Below are 22,086 nucleotides of genomic sequence, written 5' to 3'. Positions count from 1 at the left end.
GCTGTAAAGGTATCGGCCTGTGTCTGTCTGTTTTCTGTCCGAGGCTCATGATTCTTGCAGGTGTTCTTGTTGTATGCGTCATTTTTCGGTGTTTGTTTGTATTGGTTTTGTTGCTTTTTAACTATGTGTGTGTGTTTGTTTGTGTCGACTCTGCTCCTTTCTCTGTGTGTGTATGTGTGTGTTTGTTTGTGTCGATTCTGTTTCTTTCTCTGTGTGTGTATGTGTGTGTTTGTTTGTGTCGGTTCTGCTTATTTATCTGTGTGTGTATGTGTGTGTTTGTTTGTCCCGGTTTTGTTTCTTTTAGCTTTCTGTGTGTGTATGTTTGTCTCGGTTCTGTTTCCTTTTCTTTCTATATGTGTTTCTTTCTCTCACTTCAGATTTTATGTCATGACAGTGAGATGTATGTATTAGTCAGTGCAACATATATTTTTTCCTACTCTCCAACGTTCATTCCTCATTTCTTTCTCATCCCTTTTCTTCTTTTCCTCCCATCCCCTCATCTCCAATCTCTCCCTCTCCCTCCACCTCGATGATGGGTCTGACAAGCCAACATTGACAAAGTACGCGCGGCTTATTTGATACTACGAACACCTGTTTATGGGACGCTGCAGAAGGCGGTGACGGAGGAGGCAGCAAAGAGATGTGTTTTGGGTACAGCGACAGAACGGACAGGAAAGTGAGAAAGAAGAAAGAAAAAAAAAAGTAACCGTTCTCTATACCTTGCCGTGCCTCAATACCTCAAACTATACGTAATGAAGAAATTAAGTCCCAAAGGTTGTATGTTAATCAAGGCAGGTGTGAATAATTATCTTCAGCGTATGAAAAAAAAGGGAGATCCACGTGTCATCTTTTTTTCATGAGGCGGTGGGCGAAATATATGATTGTGTATGACCTCCAAGTGTCTCGCCGGCTGACAGGTAACAGGAAGAGGAGGAGGAGGAGGAGGAGGAGGAGGAGGAGAGACGGGAAAAGAAAAAAAGAGGGTGGACGTTGGAAGAGGCAGATAGGAAAGAAAAAAAATAGGAAAAGTAGAAGGAAGGGGGGAAAGGGTGCATGATGAAAGAAGAGAAGACATACCGAGGGAAAAGAATGAAAAATGAAGGAATTGAAGAAAACGAAGGAGAGAAGATAAGAGATAGAAAAAGGAGGAGGAAGAGGAAGACGAGGAGCATGCAGGGGGAGGAATGCAATGAAAAATGAAGGAAACGGAGGAGAGAGGCGGAGAAGAGAAGAGGAAGGAAGAAGGGAAGGAGGAAGAAGACGAGGAGGACGCGGAGCATGCAGGGGGGAGTGTGATGAAAATGAAGCATCTGAGGAAAACGGAGGAGAGAGGCGGAAAAGAGGAGAGGAAGAAAGAAGGAAAGGAAGAAGAAGACGAGGAGGACGAGGAGTGCCAAATACTAACAAACTAACAAAGCAGCTAGTAACTATGACGGTAACATCTAAATCACCTTCTATCTCCTTCCTGATGAACAAGACAAAGAACAAACCCCTCGTCATCACTTCTCTAACTTACAAACACGGAAGACTCACAAAACACCGTCAAACTCATTCTCAAAGAACACCCTGACGAAGAAAACGATAAGGGTGTCGGATCTCCCCTTGTGGAACGCCCTATCCTATCACCCACCGGATATGTGCTGGGCCGAAGAAGTAGTAGGGAGGGTGAGGGAGTGCGTGCCATATGTAGAAGACGTGTGTGTGTGTGTGTGAGCGTGTATGTATGCGAGCCTAGAGACCCTGTTGACTACGTGACTAGGTGCGTATCATGACCTTGTGTCGGCCGCTAAGGTGTTGGGTTGAGGCGTAATAAAGGTGGACAGGCGGGGCTCGTGTGTGCATCCGTATGGTGACCGAGGCGGGGGGTTGTTATCGCGGCATCAAGAGGCAAAGAGTGCTCGAGTTGTGTACCGGTGAGAGAAGAGAGTTTGGTTGAGGGTTGTGGGCCTTGAGAGGTAGTGGAGGATGTGATGAAGGTGATTAATAGCGAGAAAAACTATAATTACTACTAAGAGGTGGTGGAGGGAGTGGCGGAGGTAAATAAAAACAAAAAGAAAATATAACTACCATCATTACCAGACACAAAAAGGTAAAGATTTGTCAGTGTTCATCATACCACAAATACTCCAGTGTGAGCGACGTAAATTATGGAGCTTCACTGTCCACTATCAGCCACGCAATTACTCTCAAGTCATGTAATCGCGGAGCAAAGAATGTATACTCCTTCTAGATTAGCACCAGAACATAACTTTACCCTAGTTGACCTCTGTCCGGGCCAAGCTATCACCTCAAAACGCAAATCAGCAAGCCTCCCCTTGAAAACTGATCGGGGCAAAAGAAAGAAAACGAGAACGGACAGCTAGTTTTTTTTTTTTTTTTTTTTTCTCTCCCGAAGAGGAATTAAGACAAATACAACTATTATGGGATGTAAAAGCCAACCCAAACCCGATACACGAGAGGAGGTGCGAGATTCTAACGTCTGTACAAACCCTCCCCTTGTAGCTACATCCGCTAATTGAGAGTGTTTACTCCAATTAGCAGGAGCGACATTCATATTACATTCCTCGCCTGAAAAGGACGCAACACCGAACAAAAACCAGGCCACCAATTAAAGCCACTCTCCGCAACCTTCATAAGCAACACGCGCATACCTCCTTCCTCAGCCACAAGAACTATGAGGAGGCAAAAAGGAAACCACGGGCATACCATAAGGCGGATAATGAATATATTCGAGGTATTTCAGGACCATCGAGCCGAGACGCAGGTGACAAAAAGCTCACCTGAGTCCAGATATGTGAACACCGACGGTAATCTTGTCTTACATAGCGACCAACCATCATCTCCATATCGAGCGAAGGAGACAATAAAGCGCTACGCCCGCCCGCTAAAGGTCACCATTATACGGGTCCCGCTCCTATATTTAGCAGCTATGAAATTCGCCTTAATGGGAATGACGGCAGGTTAGCCCACTGTGTCCCGCCCTTGGACCCTCGATATTCCTGTTTCTCCGGGATGAGCATGCGTGATGGCCTTTTTTTGGGCCCGCCGCTGTTTTGAGTCCTGTCATCTGGCTTGCTGTAAGTACGTGTCGCTCTGTCAAAACATGTCAATTCAGCGGCCAAGAAAATATGACAGCGGCAGCCCGGGCCGATGTGGAGAGGAATGTGGGGGGCTCCTGAGACGGGCGATGAGTGAGTAGGGTCCGACGGAGGGAAGGAGGAGGAGGGAAGAGAAGAAGGATAAGGAAGGAAGTAGTACGGTGAAGGAAGGAAGGAGGAAAAAAAGGAGAGAATAGGGATGTGTGGAATGGTTGAGGATAATGATGTTAGGAGTGATGATGATGACGATGATGATGATGATGATGCGAGAGAAAGAGAAGGAGAAAGACGTAGTAGTAGTGCAGTGATAGTTTCATAGAGGAAGAAATAAAAGTAGCACTACCAACAACAGTTTTAATAGTGGAGAAAACGAACCATGAGAAACACAACCATAAAACTGAACGTTACTTCTCCACTATTCAAAGAGGAGGCTGCAGCGTGAATCCCTTCGTGCATGCCCTCGTAAACACCAAACAAACAAACAGACATCAACACGAAAAAGACTCTTGGGGGGGGAGGGGGGGGGGATGAGGAGGCAGGCAGACGCTCGACTTCCGACCCAAGAGGCGAATGACCCTTTCCCTCGCCTGGTCTTCGCTGATGGACGCGGCGAAGCAGCGTGGCGATCGCTCATAGTTATTGCATTTGCGAGGGTTTTAAGCGAGTCTGAGGCGATTATGATGATTTTATGGAAATAGAGAGTCAAGCAGAGCAGGAGGATACAGTTTATTAGAGGCAGAGGTGATTATGCTAATAGGCGGGTGATCAGTTATATATACGGAGAGAGGAGAGGAAGGAAGGAAGGAAGGAAGGAAGGAAGGATGGAGGGAAGGAAGGAAGGGAGGGAGGGAGGATGGAGGGATGAAAGGAAGGAGGAAGGAGGGAGGAGGGAGGGAGGGAGGAAGGATGGAGGGAAGGAAGGAAGGATGGAGAGAAGGAAGGAAGGACGGAGAGAAGGAAGGAAGGATGGAGGGAAGGAAGGAAGGAAGGTAGGAAGAAAGGAAGAAAGGAAGGAAGGACGGGAGAAAAAAAGGGAGGAAGGAAAAAATGAATGAATGAATATAGGAAGAAAGAAAGGAAGGAAGGAAGGATGGGAGAAAGAAAGGGAGGAAGGAAGGAACGAAGAAAGGAGGGAAAGAAGAGAGAAGAAAAGAAGGAAGGAAAGAAGAATGGAGAAAAGGCAGTAAAGAGTGAAAGGAGGAAGGAAGAATGATGAGGAAAACTTCGCTGAAACTTCTTTATAATGATCAAGATAACGTCACTAAATATCCAAGCTAGCAAACCACTAAGTAATACTGAAGTGGGGACTAGATGGGGTTGAGGATAATTCACAAAAAGCAACGTGAGAAGAGACAAGAAAGAAGAGTAAATATAATATAGTTGAAATTTCACAGGCACGATTGTATTTTTTTTTCTTTTTTACCGCTTTGCTTACTTAAAATTCACTCCACTCACCGCCACCACCATCTCCACCACTACCACTACCACCACAATCACCATGACCACGACCACCACCATCACCACCATCTACACCACTACCACCACCATCACCATAACCACGACCACCACAACCACCACTATCACTACCTTGACCACTACCACTACCACTACGACCACCACCACCACCACCACCACCACCATTCTAAACAATAAGCAACAAACATACACACACACACAACCCCAATCAAGACACTCACAAAACAACACGAAGAAACAATAAATAAATAAATAAATAAACACGACAAGACAGACAGACATGTAAATATAAACAAAATCAACTCGTAAACAAAGAAAACAAAGTATATATCTTACCACGCACATACCAATAATAATAATAATAATAATAATAATAATAATAATAATAATAATAATAATAATAATAATAACAACAACAACAATACATTAAGGAAAGGGAGGCAAGGAGAGAAGAGGAAAAAGACCCGAGAAGAAGAATGGGAAGAGGAGGGAGATAGGGAGAGGAGAGAGGGGGGAGGAGGGGGAGGGAGGGGGTAAGGGGAGGCCGAAATTAGCACATCACCACCCGATCTGTGACACAATCTGGTTCAGCCTTCGTGTTTGTCCTCGTCCTGTCGATAATTCTTGGCGCTTCTGACGCCCACCTTCGTCACCAGGGAAGGAAGAGTGGGAGGCGGAGGAGGAGGAGGAGGAGGAGGAGGAAGAGGAGACGAAGAAGAAAGAAGATGAAGAAGGGAAAGATACAAAATTGGTGCTGAAGAAGAAGAAGGATGTGATGAAAGAAGAGTCAGTGGTGGTGGTGGTGGAGATGGTGATGACAGTGATAGTGGTGGTGGTGGTGGTGGTGGTGTTAGTGACGACTCAAGATAATGCAAGTGGCGCTGACAGAATAATCTCCAGACAAACAATAACAACCCCAAAGCACTGACTTGTGGGTGCCCTGCTTGCCTGGCTGGGCTTCTGAGAGTGGGGGACTGCGGGCTCTCTTCACACGGCTACCTGGATGTCGAGTTACCTGCAATCAAAGCAAAAAAAACAAAACATGACAGAGAAAGAGGAAAGAAGTAGGATGGTGAAGGAAGGAAGAGGACAAAAGGAGAGGATAATAGGGAAGTGCGGGAGAGTTGATGATGATGATGATGAAGAAAGAAAGAAAGAGAGATTCAAGTGCATGCAGGTCTTAAACACGTACCATACTCGTGTCAAATAATGAGACGCGAGGTATAGAAGTAACAGTAACAGAAGGAAAACAACAGCAACAGACAACAGCATCAGTCTTGAAGAAGCTTGCCAACAGAAGTGGTGGTGGGGATGGGAGTGGAGGAGGAGCAGCAGGAGGAGGAGCAGGAGGAGGGGGATGCGAACTGGGGAGGGGGGAAGCAAGAGAGGTGTTCTGTTCCCGTGCTGGCCGTACCTCCATCCATCAAGGTGTCTGGTGGTCGGTGTAAGATGTCAGGTGTCCGGGGGCGCCCACCTGATAATTTGTGGAGCCCCAACCTCATTTTGCTTTTTTTTTCGCATTCGACTTCACTTTTTTTAGTTTTTTTCGTCTAGTGTCATTTATTTTTCCCCCTCTCTCGCACCCAGAATGTTTATTGAGTCATGTCCGCGATTAGTACGTATCTGAGCGTTGCCTTCCTTGTTGGAGCTCAGAGTGAAGGAGATGGTTCTAGGAGCAGGGAAGTTATGTTACGTAATAAAGCGAGGTATAAATACGAGAACATGTAAATACTAATACACAATAATAAAGAGAGAGAGAGAGAGAGAGAGAGGCGGGGTAATAATAATAAATTGCTCGGGTTGCTCATCTCCGTTGGTAAATTTATAAAGTACAACAGTTTAAATATAGTCTGTTAAGAATTTACTCCCATGAAGAAAATAATATTACACATCCATCTAAATTTAATACGTCAAAATTTATGCTTCCCTGTCGCTCAATTATTACTATTATTTGAGCTATCAATATAAAATCACCAAAAAATATATTACTCCCAACGTAACCTCTTAACATTATGCCAAACTCCTAAAACAATGCCCAATAAACTCCACCTTCCTTACTATCAATTATTTTCACCACGAAGCGGAAAGATTAAAAAAAAAAAACATATATAAGCTAAATAAAATTAAATTACGCACTAAATACCTTGAGTGATGAACACGGAGCTAATTAATTGGTGGCGTAAATTCCCCTCGCATCAATATATCCGCTCCCGGTAATTACAGGTGGGCGAGTGGCCGGTTAGAGGAACACAGGTACGCTGATGACTCGAATTAAACGTAAATACCTGCTGATGAGCTACACACGACAGGGATGGACTGGACGTGTGGGCGGCTGGACGGGATGAGAGTTAGTGTTGCTTGCTGATCTGGCTTGCTGGTGTCTCCTGTTGGTCTGGTTTCCTTGTGTGGCACGTTGGTCTGGCTTTTTGGTTTTGGTTGTTGGTGTGGCTTGTTGGTCTGGATTGTTGGTCTGGCTTGTTGGTCTGGCTTGCTGGTGTGGCTTATTGTATATCTCCTGAAGGCTTTTATTTCTTATTCTGTCTTTTGCTGTGATATGGATGCAATGGTTTAGTGGATTATGGCACAGATGACAAGCTTTACTTCATCATTCTTCATCTTCTCTAGAAAGAAATTACCTTTATGCCAATAGTTAGAGAAGTTTTGTGTAAAGGAAATAATATCGTTTTGAGTTCGTTAATTCAGTTAAGGACAGGTAAGAGACAAATAGATGCACGTGTTGTAGTTGATGAAATAATAAATAAAAACAAATAGAGACAAACGTCTATCTACGACTCCCATCAATTTGTCTTTAGTAGCAAGTTTTCTTCTGAACACATTCTCTCTCTCTCTCTCTCTCTCTCTCTCTCTCTCTCTCTCTCTCTCTCTCTCCACCTGGAAGCTACAGGTGGTTGTGCCCATATAGGTAGTGGGGAGGAAGGGAGGAAAGGGAGAGAGAGAGAGAGATTGAGGGATGGAAGGTGGCCACTTGACAAACGCTATTCTAGACCTCTACGGTAATCATAGTCGATTGCTCTTGGAGGTGAGGGAGGGAGGGGGAGAGAGGGAGAGAAGAGAGAGAGAGAGAGAGATAGAGGAGTGAAGAGAGGGCGAGGAATGGTAACACGCAGGGCGGGATGGTCGCTCATCAGTCTTCCTCAAATCTTGTTAATTTCTGGGGATCCGTCACCGCCTCCGAGGAGCTACGGAGTGTGGGAGTGTGTGGCCAGGACAGGTTACTGGCAGGTGTGTGTGTGTGTGTGTGTGTGTGTGTGTGTGTGTGTGTGTGTGTGTGTGTGTGTGTGTGTGTGTGTGTGTGTGTGTTAGTGAATTGCCATGTCAAGCTTGGAATCCCTAGGTAAAAGGTTTTATATTGACTTGAAGTGCATGGAAATGGTATCGTATATATAACAATCCAAAGAGTGATCTAGTTCATACCTTCCATACAATACACTTTCATCACTTCCATCAGTTTGTATCATCACGAACATGCGCGTGGAATAATCAACATTAACACCTGAAAGAAAAAGAAGTGACAAATTTTCTCATTTTATATCCATTTTTTTTGTCTAACTCCATTTTAATTGTTTTGCTTAATAATTATCTGCTTCTAAGGTAAATACGTAGCCCTGGTTCTGATACAGTGAGACATTACTTTTGATTATTTTGCAAGTACAGCCATAAACATATAAACTTCATTCTTATGAGAGAGAGAGAGAGAGAGAGAGAGAGAGAGAGAGAGAGAGAGAGAGAGAGAGAGAGATATGGGATCATAAAATAAAATCTATATACAGCCACCAACACCCAAGAGGGAACACACACACACACACACACACACACACAAACACCCTCCTCCCCCCCCCCCCACACACACCGCCCTTAATACCAAAACGAAAACAACAATGAAGAAGAAAAAATAAAGAGAACTGGTTATAAGAGAAAGAACCAGCCAATATATTCATTTCGTGGGCGGCATGCGGCATAGCTGTGTGTGTGTGTGTGTGTGTGTGTGTGTGTGTTTATTTTCGTTGTGAGCGGCGCCAGGTTATGCCAAGGCGAGCCGAGGTGTGGTGTGGGTGAGGGAGAGAGAAAGAGGGAGAAAGGGGGGAGGGAGGATAGAGAGGGATAGAGAGGGAGAAGCGAAAGGGAATCACCGTACCTCAGCCACCCTCTCTGGACACACTATTAATCACGCCAATCAGCTGAGAGCGTCTGCGAAAAAGAGATGCCAGATATTCCGTTTTCCTTCGCCTCCCCCTCACTAGCATATTCCTTCCTTCCACCACCGCCTCCTATTCTCTCCTTCCCCCTCTGCGTACATATTAAGGCCGCTTCCTACACCGCCTTTACCAACTAGGCTACGTATGCATCGGTTTACCTGGAGGATAGATTGCCACCGCCGCCTATCGCTAATGCATCGGTGGATCGAGATGAAGGGTTATTCTCGCCTGTGTAAAAGTGGCAATAGTGTGCAATGATGAAGCAAGATTTTAGGGGATACTGTATGCAGCAATATTCAGGGGGTGTTCTACATGCATAATATGAGGTCTGGGGAGGGGTGGGTTCAGCTCGCCGCGCCACGCCACAGCCTTACAACAGGAGGGGAAGGAAGGGGAGGAATCACATTGTCACTCTTCTATTCGTTACCCCAGCACCATTAATGCTACCATACCACCACTCTCACTATACCACTATCAAGTTACCATAGGACCTTGAGCAATATGATAAAACGGTTGCAAGGAAATATAAAGATGAATGATGGATATACAATTATACGTCACCATGAGCATTACCTTACCTTAACAATGCTACCTTAAGACTTTAGAGCAATATTATGAAACGGTGCAAGGAAACAGAAAAAAAATTGTGATAGATGAATATACGATTGTTCCTCTTATATTCCTTAGTTTCTGTTCATTCGTTGAGGTTTATCGTCATCTAACCATTACCATACCTCTACAATGCTACAATAAGACTTAAGCAATATTATGAAACGGTGCTAGAAAATAGAACTAAAACTGTGATTGATGAATATACGATTGCTCCTCTTATATTCCTTTTTTTGTGTTCATTCGTTGAGGTTTGTATTAAGTAGCTTTAGCGAATTATTAGGTGACAAACGTATTGGTTTTAATGTATTCACGGTTGTCTATGTCTATCTTGCATTTGTTCATCTAAGTTTTTGGTAGGAATAAAAGTGTTCTGACTTAGTGTTTTATTAATATCAAAATACATGTCACGAAAGTTTTCTACCAGGCAAATGTGTGAGGAAAAGTTTGCGAAGTTATATTAGTTCCGCCGGCTCTTTCCTCTGATGAGAGAGAGAGAGAGAGAGAGAGAGAGAGAGAGAGAGAGAGAGAGAACATGAAAAACAAAAAAAAGCTGCGCAATATCCAAGAATTACAAAAAGAAATCATAAGAGATCATAACATTTCAAAACATATAAGAAAACAAATGAGCCAAGGCGATGAGGCTGACTGAGAAAACGGGAAGCGAGGTGGAAAGAGAAAACGGGAGGAGGGCAGAAGGAGAGCAAGATGAAAAAAAAAAAAAGAAACGGAAAGAGAAAGTGTTTACCAGCAGCGAGAGAGAGGGGGAGAGGATACAATGAGACCTCAGCACCACGCCTTCCACTTTCACGGAAAAAATAATAATAAATAAATAAAATAATAATAACAATAAATAATAATGATAAATACAAGTGTTCATAAATATGCAGTGTCAGTAAGTATTTGCAGTGTTTTGAAGTGAAGAGGACAGTGACGAGAGTGTGTGTGTGTGTGTGTGTGTGTGTGTGTGTGTGTGTGTGTGTGTGTGTGTGTGTGTGTGTGTGAGAGAGAAAGAAAAAACGTCTCGTTGCGTTCATGAATCGTCTTGTGTTTATTAATTTGGAACACAAGGCAACACTAGGACTAAGGCATGGCATACAGTGTTAAGAGTGTGTGTGTGTGTGTGTGTGTGTGTGTGTGTGTGTGTGTGTGTGTGTGTGTGTGTGTGTGTTGTCCAAGGCTGCGAGGATGGTCTTTGTGTGTGTGTGTGTGTGTGTGTGTGTGTGTGTGTGTGTGTGTGTGTGTGTGTGTGTGTGTGTGTGTGTGTGTGCGAGGGGCGGACTGGTGGACGTTCCATTAATCACTCGCGTCTCCTTCCTGCCGCCTGGACTGCCAGACACACACACACACACACCAAGCAAACTCTACAGCTATACGAATTCCTACACTTCATTTTAATAGTTAACGTGTAATAGTGTAAATAATTGAATAAACGATATAATTTATTTTCGTGTTTTAATCTTAATGTTATCAGACTGCGATGCTTCTGTGTCTTATTTTATCGATAGAAATAACAGCTGGAGAGACGAAACATCCGGAGCGAGAGAGAGAGAGAGAGAGAGAGAGAGAGAGAGAGAGAGAGAGAGAGAGAGAGAGAGAGAGAGAGAGAGAGAGAGAGAGAGAGAGAGAGAGAGAGAGAGAGAGAGAGAGAGAGAGAGAGAGAGAGAGAGAGAGAGAGAGAGAGAGAGAGAGAGAGAGATGAATGGCAGGCGCACAGGAAGAAGGGAACAGAGGGGGGTGAAGGGGAAGAAGAAAGGGGCGAGGAAGAAGAGGAGGAGGAGGAGGAAGAGGGGGAGGAATGGAGAGCAGAGAAGAGCAGGGGGATTAAGGGGGAAGGGAGAGTCGCCCCCTAGAATCAATGCATCTTTCATCTCTCCGTTGGACATACCCTTCTCTCTCCCTCCCTCTCCCTTCCTTTCCTAAGTCTCTTCCCTTCCCTCATATTCCCTCCCTTTTCTCCCTTATCTCCTCCAATTGTTCTCCCTCCCTCCCCACCCTCTTTATCATAATGCATTTTCTTTTATTTTCCTGCGTCGTCTTTTTTTTATAATTTCTCAATGGACTTGTTTTTTTCTTTTATTGGCTATGCATTTATAATCAGACTTTCTATCGATCGGTGTTTGTTTTTCGTTTTATTTGTTTATTTATTTATTTTTATGCAGATTAGTTTATGAATGGCTGTTGTTGTTCCTCGTTTTGTGTCAGCGGGTTTAAGTTCTCTGCCAATGTATGTTTTTTTCTTTTATATTGGTTGTTTACGAAGTTTTGTTTTTCACATATAAAAACAGAAGGCTATCATTAATTTCCTTCTCTGTCATCAACACCTGAGGCTATCAACACCTCTTCCTCTCTCCCTCCCTCTCCCTCTCTCACGTTACCACTCTCCCCCACTCAACCATCCACTCACACCCACCACTAACACCTCTAACTCCACGAAAAACCCTCATCATCTTCAACTCCACCAACATCATCACCAGTAACCCCTACGACACCACCCTAGACACCACTTTCACCTCCCGTACCGTCACCACCACCACCATCACCACCACAACGAGAGGAGACAGAGAGAGGGAGAGGGCCAGGAGAGGACGGAGGGGAGGACACGGCAGGAGGGGTGAGTAGGCGGGGTGTTTCTTCCCGACGGGTGCTGCGTGTCCATCTGCCAGGCCCGGTGATGAATAGTGTGCGAAAAATTGTTCCCTGTTTACCGTAGGATCACGTTGCCGGGGGATGAGGAATTTCTGAAGTAAATGTGGGGAGAGTGAAGGAAGGGAAGAGGGGGAAGAGGAAGGCGGACCATGGGCTGGGTGGAGTCGAGGAGAGTGAGAGTGTGAGTAAGAAAATGATGGATGGATGGAAGGAGGACTCGATGCACGCCGCCCTGATAAGTGAGTGCAGGAGTGAAGGAAGGGAACGAGTTAGGTATACAAAAGATAATACGTACAGGTGAGGTGACAGGTAAGGACACAATAGATGACATAACATGAAAGTAAGGAAATAATAGACGACTGAACATTAAGAAAAAAAGATGTATATGAGAGTGAGGGAAGGAACTGAGCTTTGAAAGATAGTAAGTGCAGGTGAGTTGACAGGTAAATAACGGTACAATAGATGACATAACATTAAAAAAAGATGCATATAAAAAAAATTGATGGATGGAGGACTGATAATTGAGTGCAGGAGTGAAGGAAGGAACTGGGCTGCGAAAGATAATAAGAACAGGTGAGCTGACAGGTAAGTAAGGTAACAATAGATGACAACGTTAAAGAAAGAGATACATATGAAAAAAAAAATAATGGACGGAAGGACTCGATGCACAACGCCCTAATAATTGAGTGAAGGAGTGAAGGAAGGAAGGAACTGAGCTACGAAAGGTAATAGGTACAGGTGAATTGACAGGTAAGTAAAGGAAGAAGAGACGAAAGGACATTAAAAAGATAGATGCGTTTGAAAAAAAAAAACATTTCCCTTTTTAATTAATTTCACTCATCGATATATTACCAAAAAAACACTACAGAATCATACTGAGAATTCTACTTTTTTATTTATACTCGCACATATGCATAAGTTAATTAAAGTATTATAATAAGGAAAGAAAAACACAGCAACAACGAGTATTTTGGAACAATCAAACAAGATCAAAGAGAATACAATAGTCAAGAGCATTTAAAAGACCAACGTTTTTCAAGCTTGATCTTTAGACGGAGGTTCATTCAGTGACGATAAATCGAGGCTTTTACTGAATGACCCTCCGTGATTGAGGCCTCGAGGTAACCTTATCCCCCAGGGCGCCTGACCCACTCACAAGGAACATCACCCCACACACGAGCCTTCACTGCTCTGTTGAAATCAATGACTCTAAACTGCAGCGACAACGACATAAAAAGAAGTCCCACCAAGGGCAGCTGTTCTTCTCGCTTATATGGCGAAAGGTTATCACTTCTTGCGACTCCGTTTGTCTCGATGCACTCGTAAGACAAATAGAGGTTCGACAAATAGCGTCACAGCGCCGAACGTGAAGATGTAGTGTGATTGAACAGAGACAGAATTGCGGTACCAGTGCGCTGACGGGCGAAATCCATCAGGAATCATGTAATGTGGACGCGAATTAGTATCATGCATAATCACGAGCTGATAAGCCGTATTGGCATGGATTAATCGGTTAGCTTCGCCGCGGGTTGGTGTGTCCAGAGAGCTGCAAGGCCTGGCCTGATTCACTTCCACCTTGGACTGGTTGGCACTCTAACCAGAAGCTGCTTTACCCTTTGTGGCGAATACTTTTACATATATTTTTTTTCCCAGGCATATACTTAGATGGTGTGTCCTATTCTTATATGGAATTGCATAGTCACTTATGTATTTTTTCAGGTACTCTGCAGGGCGCAATGATAATAAGATAACTTTATGCGGAATGACTTTTTTTCATCGCATTGGTCAAAGGTAACACGGGTCTTTTACAGTGAAGGGTCGGCGGCTATTTAAATGCTTAGAGAATTATAACAAGACTTTCTTTAATCCTCTCTCCCCTCTCTCGTTCTCTCTCATATATATGCATATGAATGTGTATCAATTTATCGATCAATATATCAAAATATCAGAACACACACACACACACACACACACACACACACACACACACACACACACACACTGCCTGTGCCGTGGCGGACGCTCCTGCAGCAACACACACAGGCTGCCCCTCGGGAGACGCGTCCGCCGTCCTGGAAACATTTCAATTAAGTCCGACTCGAGTGATCCGCAGCTCGTAATTAGCCTTCATTGTTCCCGCTCCGAGCCTCCAGATGTCTAATGATAGCACGCCCGGCAGCTCCCTGGGCGTCCATCGGCGTCCACTCGGGGCCGGTGTGTCGCGAGGCATCCAGGTTGGGCGGCCAGGAGTCAGGAGCCCTGGTGACGGGGAGACGCTCGACGAGGCAGCCAACGAGACCACTTTGTCCGGTTGTTGTGGCATCATCAAGCAATCCAGGCGACATTGTGTTCTCAAAGGAGGACCATCAAGGAAGCGGGTCCAGCTTGCACAGGTCATGCTCTGGTCATGGATCATGCGATCATAAGCAATGCCAAGGTCATTCATGTCTTCTTACTCCTTCATATCTCGTTCCCTGCCCCTCGCCCATCACCCTCCAGCCTCCACCATCCACCCTCATCCCTCCACCCTCCCCGCCGCCATGCCCTAGCCTCCACCCCCACTCCCCCTCCCACGATCGGAGGCTGCGGATGTCGCTCGGCGCTTGGGCCGGGACCAAAGGGTTGTGCTACCTTAAGATTAATGATTCTTCACTCCGATGACCAGATACGCAAGAGACCCACCACTGCCGCCGCGCCGCCGGGTAAAAGTGGCCACTGTGACTTCTCTTCATTGGTGTCATATTACCCTTGTGTCAGGGCTTAAGGGTTAAGCTCCAGCTGGACTGTTCCCAAGAACTCCAGCTACTGCCAAACTTCGTATAATTAATGATTTGTGGGTTTCTGAGTCTTTGTCAATATGCACACACTCTGACAAAGGGCGACCCTGGCCCGGTACGCCGCCAGAGTCCTGCGTCCTGTAATCTGGAGCGCCATCGCGGCCCCACACCAGATGGCTCTCGCCGCCTCGCCGCTCGGGTGAGGATAGACGAGGAAAAAATGAAGAGCGGGGAACACACCACTTCGCCCGGTGTTCTTTTGACCCCCACAGAAGTGAAAAAAAAAATGGCTTACAGCACGCGGGTAATCAGTTAATACACGGCAGTGACAAACAACACCAGTCCCCTGCACGGAGGGTGAGCGGACGGAAATAGCAAAGGAGAAAAAAGGTGACCTGGGAACAACCTGATGAGTCCACGTCACCAGCGATAGGAGGGAATTCTAATGAGAGGACGCGTGGGAGTGAAGGCGCGGCGTGTCCCGGCAACGAGGAGGCGCCCACGACGAGGTGTGCCAGGGAAGGCAGGTCTTGTCGCCGCCCCGTGAAGGCCGTGGCGGGACGGGCCGTGCATGATACAGATGATCATGAGGCCGGGGAGGACAAGACGCCAAACTCGACTCGGGAAGCGATCCATTTGTCTCGTCACGTCACCGCAGTCAAACAGGAAGTCTGATAATGTGCAAATGTTATGATATGAGAGAGCAGATCCATCAACCCGGACCACATATTACACATACTTTTATCGCCACACTTACACACAACAGACATCTTTTTTCCAGCGATAATAATGATTGATCACTGTCTACTTATGAGGAAGCTTAACAATATATCCTTAATTTGATATACAGATAAAAGTGAAGGGAAAATCGTCTGTACCAAATGCATTCCATCTAAAACGAGAGTACAATACTTTTCTTGGCCTGACCCAGAGATGCACCTCCGAACCAATTAAATCTGACAAGAACAGTTACTCATAAGCGAAAGCGAGAGTGAGAGCAAGAGCAAGAGCGAGAGCGAGAGCGAGAGAGAGAGAGAGAGAGAGAGAGACAAATGACACACGTTAGATATAATTACAAGAAAAAAAACGAAACTGCATAATGCTGACGAAGATGCGATAAGAATAAAGAAACACGTGGCGGTTGCTGACTTGCATATCTGTATAGGGGTGAGAGAGAGAGAGAGAGAGAGAGAGAGAGAGAGAGAGAGTAATAGTCAGAGATAGAAACAGAGACAGAAGAAGAGAGATACAGCAATCATCTTGTATCAACTTCCTTTACATGGGACGTTCTGAATTAATCACATAAAAAAAACATCGCTGTCATCAACTATATCCTTGCATTGGCTATTTTCGATCTCGGCCACAGTTATATAAAATTATGAAGTACTGTTTTTACTTTAATGCTTATTTTTTTACGCTTACTCTTCCCTAGGTTGTAACGGTACCCCTTCAGTCATGTTCCCTTATCACACAGTATCTTTTAGGTGATGTTTATGTAAGTCATGTTTCTATATCCATACCGAAGGAACTCATCACTTATCACGGTGCTCTAATTTATTCCTTTTGTTCTCTCACTAACAGTTTCTTCCCTTCTATTACATCGACTTCAGATGCAAAGAGAGAAAAAAAGAAGCCGTTAAGTTAAGGCCACTCTTCACTCTTTTTCTTTTGTAGGAGCAGCGATTAGCGGACTTTTTTTTTTTCTTTTTTTACACTTTCTCTTTGTTGCCCTTGAGCTGCTTCTTTAGTTGCAAAATAAAATAAAAAGTGTTTACTGAGCTACTAAACTGGTTCTTGGTTTATGAGACACTCTTTATGATTTGGACTAAAGATTCTTACTATTTATTTACATCCGTCATACAACCAATGGTCCCCCCAAAAAAGATCCATTTAACCCAACGCTGGCAAGAGTTAAAGAAAGAAAGAAAAAGGAAACACCACACTGCCTCCTACATATAGACACTGGACAAGAGAAATCCGGTCACATCTTACGGAAAATCTCCCACTTTTGGCCAGATTCCTCGATTCCCGGATTCCCGAAGTGCCGTCACGTCCGAGCCGCTGTATTGGTCGGGTCCTGCGGGAGTGCCAATTAGGGCGCCGGGCGAGAAGGGGCGGGGGCGGCACTGCGTAATATGGACGTAATTGAAGCTGATCGTTCCCTCCAGCATGACCACAGGACTCCCGCATTGAGGAGGAGGAGTAGGAGGAGTAGGAGGGGGAGGATGGAAAGGGGGGAGGAGAGGAGTGGAGGAGTAGGAAGGGGAGGAGGAAGAGGATGATAACGACGAAGGCGATGAAAAGGAAAGAAGAAAATAGATGAAAAGCATAAGGTAGAGGGAACGAAAAAGGAAAAGGAGGAGGTGGTTAGTAGGAAAAAGAGGATGAGGAGGAAGAGGAGAAGGAGGAGGACGATGAGGAGAAGGACGACAACAAAAACAAGGACGATGACGAAGGAGAAGAAAGAAAAAGAGATGAGTGTGATAAGGGAAGAGGAACGGAAAGGTGAAGGGAGGAAAGATTAGCAGGAAGAAGAGGAGGAGGAAAGGCGAGGGTGAGAAGGAGGAAAACGACATAGGAGTCAAATTATTCCCTCCCCTTCGTTTCCTATCCCTGCTGCTTCCTCCTCCTGCTCCTGCTTCTCTCATCTTCTCCCTTCATGACTCCACCCCTTCCTCATTTCGCTTTGCCCTAACTTTTATCTCTTCCCCTTTGCTTCATCATTAATTGCTTCTATCTACTCTATACTCCCTTCCCTTTTACCTTGTTCCCCTATAACGTAACTCCTTTCCCTTCCCATATACTCCTTTACATCATATATTATTCATCATACATTCGTTATACATTATACATCTTTTCCATCACGAGCTGTTTCCCTTACTGTTAAAAAATACATCTTGAATCTATAATTTAAATCCTTTTTTTTTTCTACCTGTACTTCTTTACATCACGCATGTTTTTCTACCTCTCGTTATCCTTCTACTTCTCCTATTCCTTTATAATGCATCTATCCTTCCCTCTGTATTTCCCTGCCTCCTTCCTTCCCTTCCTATTCTTTTCACTCCTCTATTCCACTCTCTCTCCCTCCCTACACACAATACAAATACTCTTCTACTCTTCCTCTTCCTTTCTAGTGCACTTCCCTTCCCTCCATTCCTCTGCTTTCCTCCCTGGCTCCTTCCTTTCCTCCCTAGTCTTCTTATTCTTCTTCCTTTACACTCTCGCTCGCTCCCTCGTCCCGCCTAGAACACAACACTAATATTTACCCTTAAAGAGGCGCCCGGGAGACAGTGTGTGATGGATCAGGGGAACCACACGACCCCGGCCCTTATAGCGACGCCGCGTTACAAATCATCGATGGAAGACCTGAGACTGCCGGTGATGGAGGAGGAGGAGGAAGAGGAAGAGGAAGAGGGAGAGGGGGAGGAGGAAGAGGATTACAAAAGGATAGCCGGTGTGGATAAAGGAGGCAAAGAAGAGAATGGGAAACGAAAATATCTAATCCAGTTCGTTCTTTCACACAAAACTAATACAAATCTACCTTTTTCCCTTCTTTCCCTTATTAAATGTGTATTAGAATCGGTTTATTTCCTTCGTTTGTGTTGGTTTCTTACACATATTCCCCCCCACAAGTGTTTCCCAGTATAACCTCAGCAATTAGAAGTGAAAAATAAGATAGTTTAGTTCATCCATGACGTAGGAAAAGAGTAATGAGGCGATAATTTGGTCACGAGGGAGGGAAAGCAGGCCAGAATATCAGACCCTAAGCACTCATCAACAGGAGGCAACAACCCTTTCCTTCCCTCCCCTTTATCCCCCTTTGCAACGCCGTGAGGAGCAGCATCAAGAGATCTGTATACACCACAAGGCCGCTAATGAACTCACTACAGTATGCAGCTCAAAACACCCGCTGACTGCCCGCCCCGACACGCCAAACAAACACTTCCCGACACACTGACAACACTCCTACGCCTTGCAACACTCTCACACACGCACTCACTCACCGCGCCCGGCTGCACATACACACACAAACACCGGCAAACGGGGGCGTGTGTATTACCGCCGCAGCAAAGCACACAAACATGATGGAAGCTCACGGTTCGTCACACGCACACGCACAAACACACACACACACACACACACAGACACACACACACACACACACATTCCCTCGTCGTTAGAGACCCTGCACTAATTTGTGTGTGTCAGTAACAACTACTTAACGAAGCATAAAATCGTGGGTTGGCCATCTCCTGACACCTTATGATGGAGTGGAGAGCCTCGCCAGCGCCCTGCTCCTCCGCGCCCTGGCCCACCCTTCGCCCGGTACAGCTGATCCCTCCTCGATCCCCATCCGTACAGGTGAGTATTCTACCCTCCTTAAGACTCCTACCTGTATATTATCAAACTTTTTAGTACATCATTTTTTTTTCGCTTTTTTAGTATGTATCTGATTTCTATTCTAACAGGTCTTTTTTTCTTAGGTCCAAATGAACATTGTATCCAGTTTAAGACTTCTGTACAATAACTGATCTTGCTGTTTCCCGATACATGCTTTATTTTGGTCGTAGTGCATACATTTCAGCACCCCCCCCCCCCCTAAACACACACACACTCCCCTCCCACACCCACACACTACACCCTCCACGCACACACTACACCGCCCACACAAACCCTACACACCAAACACACACGTAATACTTATAATCTCCTTCCTTGAGCTAAACCAACAAAAAAAAGATCAAACAGCAGATGATCACCAGGATGCAAATTAATCGACATCATCTGTGCATTAGTCCCTTCCTTCGCCGCCAGCAGATGTAAAGCAGAGGTAAGGGAGGACACGAGCAGGACAGGACCAGGACAGGGGCAGGACAGGTGTACGGCAACAGGACAGGACGGAACAAGGTGAGACAGGGCTGTGACGGGGACAAGATGGAATGGGGATGTGAAGGCTTGCTCCGGACGTTGGGGATCTCAGCAAATTACTCCTCCGATATTAAAAACGATCGTGTCATAATGCACTCCTCCTCCTCCTCCTCCAGGTAAGTAACGAGAGGAAGAAGTCGTCTGCACACCAGTTTTTGCATAGAGGAATTATCGGCCGCAGGAAACGTTCGCTTGGCTCCGGAAACGTTCTGTCAACCCGGCATGACGCAGACCGAACCGGCCCCGCCCGAGCCCCGGATTATGCAGAGTGACACGGGAGGAAGACCAAGACGTGGACGGATGGAGAGGGAATGTGTGTGTGTGGTGGAGGTGGTGGGTGGGGGGGGAGGAGGGATATGTGGGGGGGGAGGAGGGAGGGATCTGTGTGTGTATGTGTGTGTGTGTGTGTGTGTGTGTGTGTGTGTGTGTGTGTGTGTGTGTGTGTGTGTGTTTAGACAAAAAAAAAAGGTGCTCCATCCTGTTAACTCTATTTATACGAACATGGCGTTAAAATGTTGTAATGCTGTCAATCTTGATATGTCACACCACTACATCCGGAATCTAATGGAAATAAAACTCAGATAAACAAGATAACAGTTCACCATATGTCTTTATTTAGCCATTAATGCGTTGGGGGTAAGTGACTATTAAGATTCTTTCCTATAATATCTTTGGTTATGTTGTCTTTCTTGATATATCACACTAATACTTTATGATTGGAATGATAATGAGACTTATGATAAATTAGATTACAGATCGCCATACGTCTGTCTTTAGTGATTGATGCAGTGTTATGGTTAAGTGTTTAAGCTTTTTCCATATACTATCATAGGTCAGTTTACCAAACAAAATGTGTTGTAAATTAAGCAGAAATACTAAAACAAGGCACCCACAAATACCTATGAAACAAACACCAAAAAAATAATATATATCAAAATAGCAACAAATTTTCCAACCAGCCACCAGGACATTCTAAAACTGGCCTCAAACCCTCTTTAGTGCCATAAAGAGGAAGAATAAACCCATAAACGACCTGACCCACGTGGCTCATCCCCCTTTAGTGCCCGGGTGGAGGCGCGTTGACCTGGCCGGCTCGAGGTCCTTCCGTCCTTCCGTGGTTCCGGGGTGGCCGCGCCGGCGCCTCCGTGTTAATGAGCTTTTAATGATGCAGGAAACAGGTGAGCAGGGGAAGGCGATGCTGTGGGATGGGCGGGATGGATCAGTGGAGAGATCACATCACCACCACCACCACCACCACCACCACCACTATCATCACCAACACTACCACCACCATCGCACGACATATATGGGATAGACGACATATATATCCACACGAACACACACATACACACACACACACACACACACGTATAGATAACAACTAACCAGCAAACCACATTATCCTACCTCATGAACTCCAACAGATACTAAAAACCACAATCACTGAAGAAGGAGAGCAACATAAAACAAGAATAATCATAAATACGAGGATGTCAAACGATAAAAAACGAAAACGGGACCGAATAAGAACACCTGAATACCTGTGTAGCCTCACCTGCCTTGTAATCTTAATCAACCTGGCCACAGTCCGCCGCTCGTTTTTGCCGGCAGTGAAATATAAAGTCTGCAATCATGTGCTACAAGAAACTAATACAGGAGGACGCTAATCTCAGGGCGGGAAGGGGAGATTGCAACCTCACCTCGCGATAAAGGTCGTGGATCGAGGCAATGTTTTCCGAGCGACGACAACCTTACGAGCCACAAACACGATCACAGACACTCGGGAAGCCTTCTGGTGGTGGTGGTGGTGGTGCTTGTGATGGTGGGGATTGGGGTGGGGGTGGTAGTGGTCGTGGTGGTGGTGGTGGTGGTCGTGGTGGTGGTAGTGATGGTCGTGGTGGTCGTCTGTCTGGTCAAAGGTTTCTGTTGTAAATAAAATATACTGCTGTTGCTAATGGTCGTTTTCCAGCCGATAATGGAGAATTTTCATGTTTTAATTGATGAGGACACAAGCCATATGTTTTGTCCTAAGTTATGTTTTGAGTTGTCATAATGAGGAAGTGTGGTCTGCTGTCATCCTTTGCTGTCTCAGGATACGTGGGAGAAGGTGACTTTTCCACAATGACGACGGCTAATATGGGAACTAAGGAAACGGCCCCAAGATCTTACATAATTACACTTAGTACGTTGCCAGTGCCACAAATCACTCAGTCAGAAGGGATAGGAAGTTTTACGAGAGTGATTTCAAGCGTTCCTATTTTTATATCAGATCAAAAACACAAATTCTCCTCAAAAAACACGAGCTCCTACACTGAAGACACATGAATCAAG

Source organism: Eriocheir sinensis, chromosome 39 (genome assembly GCF_024679095.1).
Source record: "Eriocheir sinensis breed Jianghai 21 chromosome 39, ASM2467909v1, whole genome shotgun sequence".
NCBI classification, from domain to species: domain Eukaryota; kingdom Metazoa; phylum Arthropoda; class Malacostraca; order Decapoda; family Varunidae; genus Eriocheir; species Eriocheir sinensis.
This window is presented reverse-complemented; position numbering follows the sequence as displayed.